Below are 6148 nucleotides of genomic sequence, written 5' to 3' on the forward strand. Positions count from 1 at the left end.
TAACCTTACTGCTCCGGAGGAGCTGTATTTTTTGTTTTTAATAGAGAATCACGTTGGGTGTAAGCGGCGACGTAGTCCGTCGCTCACTGGATGTGGATATGTGACGCGAGCAAATTAGTGAGAGCGCCGAAGGCGCACTGCAAAGCGGCAGCCTATGTTACTTCTCCCAGTGACACGGGCCAATTAGTGAACCTGGCGAAACAATGAGAATCAAATGGGCACCGCGAACAACACGCTGATTACTTTGCCACAACGGCCATGCAACGCCACGAACAGCTGTTGCACCGTCAGCATAGTGCTGTCGTTAAAGTGACGGCCTCCTCACCTAGTTTTATGGTTACTTCGGTTACTTATGCCTATAAATTACAATCCACTCGTGCTAGTCGCTCCTGTTGATGAAAAGTTAACAGTATAACGACGATTTAAACAACAACATTAAAAACAATTTGTCATGTTGGCGGCTGTTACTTTTAACAAGCGGTAGGTAGCGATGCGCCTTTTCCTTTATTTTCTTTTTCCCGCGCCCCACAGAGAAAAAAGATGGCTCCACGCATTTGTTTTTATTCACGCAGCAACGTGATCGGCGTGTTTTCGATGATCTCGACGCTCAGCATGATCCATTGTGCAGTGTTAAGTTCAGATAAGTTTTCCTCATCGTCTACAGCAGTGAATTCTCTTGTGCGCTTCGTCGTTTCCGCCCGCTGGATATCGACGATTTTGACAGAGAACTCTACGAAGTCTTCCCGGCTTGCGAGGAACACCGCAGCACCCACTTACTGCAGATGAACCGTGAGTATTGCAGCATTGCTTCAGTTGTTTGCAAGCACCCCGTTAAGAGATTGTCTGCTGACTGCAGAAACTGAGGAAGGGATGGAGGAGGCGTGAGTCGAACAACAACCGACGTGTTCCGCGGAAACTCCGCGATGCTCAACTGGTACCGGGATCACGAAAAAGTGAGCTACGCTTGTATGCTTTCTTCTTTAATGTAACTGAAAGCTTCAATTTAAAAAAAAAAGGTGCCGTCCATCTTAGGTGCAGTTTTCGTCCCGAGTAGAGGCGATACGCATAATGAAAATAATGTAAAATTGTGTGCTGAAGAGATATCAGAGTTCGTAAGCATCATTCAGCAGCATTGCGAGATGCTTTCGCAATTAGCCCCGCATTTTTAGTCTTCTAATGATTGACATCAGCATGTTTTCGTTTCTTTTTTTTTCTTTTTTTAAAGGAGCAGATAAGTTGTGCAACAATTCTGCTATGATACACGCCCAACGAGCGTTCGGCTCCGCGCGCCTTAGCCGGCTGGTCACTTCACTGAAGCAGTACGAACAGCCTGCTGCGTGCACTTTGTTTATTTACATTTCTGAGACTATGCTGATAATTGTATTATAGCGTAACGTTTTTACCATTGAACATGTGCTCAAAGAGGGTTTCACTCGTTCACATCATGATTATGTAAAGTGAAAGCTGATTGATTGCAATGATAAGGCCCGTCTTGAAGGCATCAGTTCTATGCTGCATGTCAGGCTCTGGCACGATTGTAGGCTTTTGCACCTTCCTAGACCAAGTGCGTTACTAGGACTGTGACCTTGCAGTGCAGGTTAAACGCCTAACGAGATTATGCCAAAATTGATCTATTCCTCTTGAGTTGCCTCTTGAAATGAATGCACCAGCTACAGTTCCATTTTTTACAGCGAAAGCTGTTATGTGATCATTTCACCGGCCGTTTTTGGCGCCGTAGTTGTCCGCCGCCGCCGCCGCCGGTGTCCGTAACCAGTATCGCTCGAAATAAGAAAGAAAACTAAATAAGAAAAAAATTCCATGATGGAACGAGGTTCGGACCTGGGCCCTCTGCGTGGGAGCCCAGTATTCAACCTCTGAGCCGAGCCGGTGCTTCAAACTGCTTTGCTAAAAGGTCCTATACAGGCTTCATGTCGGGAAGGAACCACATTAGCATATGCAATATAGCGTAGTAGAAGAGTAAAATGAGCACCAAGCGTCGCACAACGCGAATTCTGTAACCAGGCGTCACACAATGCGAATTGCGCAACGAGTAGGTTGTTGAATGCTTCCAACCCATTACAAAGGACCCTGCCATAATTCTTCATCGTCATCAGGCACAGCATCAACAAAGTCCGCATAATGCCTTAGATGGGTTTAGCAGGTACCAACGCTCTCCGTAGAATGACGAAAAATGGCAGAGTGCCTGCTGCCCTGCTTCTCAAAAATTACAATGATTTATAGCGTAGTGGGTTCCTCGCAAGTGCACTTGGATTGGTTGCCAAGGAAGCCCATAAGCGCATGATCCACTTCCTCTGGGTCTCAGTAAAATTACAATGATTTATAGCGTAGTGGGTTCCTCGCAAGGGCACTTGTATTGGTTGCCAAGGAAGCCCATAAGCGCATGATCCATTTCCTCGGGGTCTCAGTAAAGTTCTTGCCCCCCCCCGTCTCTTTCCCACGTGAACGTATGTTATACAGCATGACGGGAGAGGGAAATAGCGACCGGGCGTCACCCAATGCAAATTACATAACTGGTGGGCCGTTTAAAGATTCCAACCCATTACAAAGGGCTGAGCCATAATTCTTCATCGTCATCAGTCGTCGCGTGAACAAAGTGCACATAATGCCTTACAGACGTGTAGCTGGTGCCTCGCTTCTCCGCAGAATGACAAATAATGGCTTAGTAGGTACTTCCAAACTTCACAAAAATTGTGATTTATGGCGTAGTGGGTACCTTTCTAGTAGTGTACTTGTATTGTAGCCCCAAGAGAGCTTAACGGGCTCTAGAAACGCCGCTCTTCCAGCTTTCGCTGTGACTGTGCTGCGGTTTCAGCGCAGGCCTGGCGTTTTTTTGCACTATGAGGGAGTATCGCACTGGTTCTGCAACGTTGTGACTAGCTCAGTACCTTTGTTTTGTGTCATTTTCTGGTAATTGTTACATTAAATATATTTTCCTTTCCTGCTAAGTTTTTCTTATCCTGTTTTCTGTTGAGAGGCTTTCACGCAGTGTCAATTCTTGTGGCAGGTGCTTAATTTTCATTTTACAGTTGCCTCTAACTGCAAAAAGCTGGCTCAAGTGGCAGTAGAAAATATTTTCTCTATCAGTTTAGCAATGACATTAGTTCAAATTTATTTCAACATAAACCTCGAGCCACTTGCAGATCTGCAACAGTCCTCCTTGTAACATTTATTATATTTTAAATTAAGCTCAGTACATTTTACGTAATCTGTTATTTGTATATGAAATGACTACCTTGGTGTACAGCGTGGTTCATTATGTAAACTTGACAGTGGAAACAAACAAGACAAACAAACAACAAATAAGCGCAGTCCGTCCCACTCTCTCTGTGTCCCGTTTGTTTGCGCTGCCAAATTCACATAATGAATTTATACCACCTAAATGTTTACAGTGCATAGAAGGTTTGGAAAGGGACGGGACAAACATAGGCAAAGAGCGCTGACTTCCAACTAGTTTTATTTTGATGAAAATGTGCATATATACAAGGCAAGGGAGAGGGTGCGAGGCAAGAAAAGAAAGGTGCTTACATCATTGCCACATCATCTGAAATGCTTCCAGCGTACCCCCACGTATGCCCTAAAGTCCAGCCAAGGTATCAAATTCTTGATTTGAAGGTGCAATAGAGGGTGCACTAACGCACTTGTCCCTCAACTTATGTGTCAACTCAACTTTGATAACTTCGCGAGTTAGCTGAACCCTATGCCTTGCCATGACTTTGCTCTGATTGAAACGGGGTGTGCGCCCACAGTCACGACAGTGAATGCTGATGTGCCCCTGCACTGTGTTGAATACATTATTGTGATGCTCGTGCAAGTGGTCATTTAGGCATCGGCCCGTTTGACCGATATAAGTTTTTCCACACGTCATTGGGATTGCATAAACAACCCCCTCTGCGCAGGAGATGAAACATGTCCCGTGCTTCACGGAACACCCATGAATTCGTGAAGGCTTGAGCGTTCACCATTTGACATGACCTCTGAGGCTTCTCTGGAGCCGAGAAAGCCACCTGCAAGTTGGCACGCCCTCCTATCTTCTTCAGCCTATGCAACACATTGTGTACGTAGGGCAGCACAATGAGGAGCTTTTTCTTGGTGTTCCCACGCTCTTTGCAATCATCTCCTTGCTGAACCTGCTTCAATAGACTTATGCTACTCACTAACAAACTGCTTTTATATGTCGAAGAATGCACTGACACTTTTGCGTCGCCAGTGTTTCAAACTTGCTCGGGAATCTACAATAGTAGACTACCATACTCGCGGACAAATTTCTTGGCAATGAAGGAAAGGCTACGGGGGCAGAGCTACTGCACAAGTACTGCTGTGCCGAGTAGTCCGGTTCGGCGTACGTTTCAAAATTAGTTTTGGTTTATAAACATTCCGTATCTTCTGTGACGGCCGTTTCATTATTTTATTGGCCGTCACAGGCTTTGACAGCCATTTGTTACTGAAATTCATCACAAGCTCCTTCGGCGAGTCGTCGGAGAAGCTGGAGGATGACGAGAGCTCACCTGAAGACGAAGACGCTATTTTGACTGCGAGGTGCGCGTAAAAGGTGCGACGTTTTCACACGCGCAAAAACGCAAGATGACTCTGCATAAAGTATAATAAATATAAATATCTCCTTGGTGCATGCTGACCCTCTTTTCAAACAGTGTCCTGTAGAAAATAAAGTATTTTTTTTTATTCTCGCGCAGAAAACACGGACTTAATTGTGGGACTACATTCTTCAGCGGTAGCACACGCGTAGTTAAGCTCTGTAGCCTTCCCTTCATTCCCAAGAAAAGTTGTCCGTGAGTATAGTTGTACTTCTAAATGAAATCGAGTTTCGTCACGTGCAATGATCATAACTTCATCCAAAAGAGTGAAATTTGCATTGGGTTATGTTTGGCACCAATCCTGAGCGATATTTATCTTGCACGTCACGACCGCGACATAGCAAGCAAGCTAGATGGATCCGTTGTTTTTAAAGTGTGCCGATTTGTTGATGACTTCTTAATTCTGATTTGGCAAGGAGATGATTCCAAAGAGCATGGAAACACCGACAAAAAGCGCTTAGTTGTGTTGCCCTACATACACAATGGGTCACATAGGCTAAAGATAGGAGCATGCGCCAACTTGCAGGTGGCTTTCTTGGCTTCAGAGAAGCTTCAGAAGTCATGCCAAACGGTCAATGCTCAGCCTTCACGGGTTACTGCGTGTTCTGTGAAGCACAGGACACGTTTCATCTCCTGTGCAGTGGGGGTTGTTTATTCGATTCCACTGACGTGTGGAAAACGTTATATCGGTCAAACGGGCTGATGCCTAAATGACCGCTTGCATGAGCATCACAGGCGACGCACTGCATAGGGTCTCGCATAATGCTTTTGCTTTCTGTTCCTTAATTGTTTCCTTGATTGGTAGTATTTGTGCTTTCCAAAGGTATGTGGGCAAAACCGGTGGAGATTCGAGAATATTTATTTTATGATTTGCAAATTCGTTAAATATGTAAGTCCACGTGATCTTGCTTCATTGTTTTTTATGGTCGTAACAAAGACTTTAGCCCCAATTCTGGGTGTTGTATCGGGCATGTATGCTAATAAATATTTCGGTTATTAACTTCAAACAGATTGGTGTCTTTCAACAGTGAAACTATTTGAAAACGGGTCAGGTGGTTTGTGAAGTTTCTTTTAACATTCTGTACCTTTTTTTTCCCCAGCTACTACTAGAGTTTGATCTCCTATTCAAAGGGAACCCGATTACAAGCCGTGGAGAGAGGCTGCAAGCAGCTTGGATACCCTACTTCAAACTTTGGAGAGGAAGAGGAGGCAGCGTTTACAGAAGTGGGATCCGGTAACCACACATTTTTTACAATGAAGCTATTAGGGAGTACAGGAATGGTTTTTGTGTAGCAACAGTGATGGCCAGTGGCGGCTGTCGCATGGATGTTTAAAAATGAGAAGGCCAAAAACTTCCTACATTGAACCTTGAACTTTCAACATAATTATCAATAGTTGGGTGTGTCCAGATAAGAATAAACACGACGTGCCAGTCACCGTTCCCGATTTTGATGAAATATACTCTAGGCCATAGGTCGGCAAACTCACTCGTCAGTTGACTCACTCAGACTCAGATCGAGCCGTAAGTCTGAGTG

At 44.8% G+C, this 6148-nt stretch overlaps 1 long non-coding RNA gene across 1 annotated transcript; it reads left to right on the forward strand.

Moving 5' to 3' along the window:
• Positions 1-541: 541 nt before the first annotated feature.
• On the forward strand, positions 542-5848 carry LOC125758408 (uncharacterized). The gene is made up of 3 exons (XR_007416028.1): positions 542-789; positions 857-953; positions 5714-5848. It is a non-coding gene; the product is annotated as an uncharacterized LOC125758408 (long non-coding RNA).
• Positions 5849-6148: the final 300 nt, after the last annotated feature.

This window comes from Rhipicephalus sanguineus, chromosome 4, assembly GCF_013339695.2.
Source record: "Rhipicephalus sanguineus isolate Rsan-2018 chromosome 4, BIME_Rsan_1.4, whole genome shotgun sequence".
NCBI lineage: Eukaryota > Metazoa > Arthropoda > Arachnida > Ixodida > Ixodidae > Rhipicephalus > Rhipicephalus sanguineus.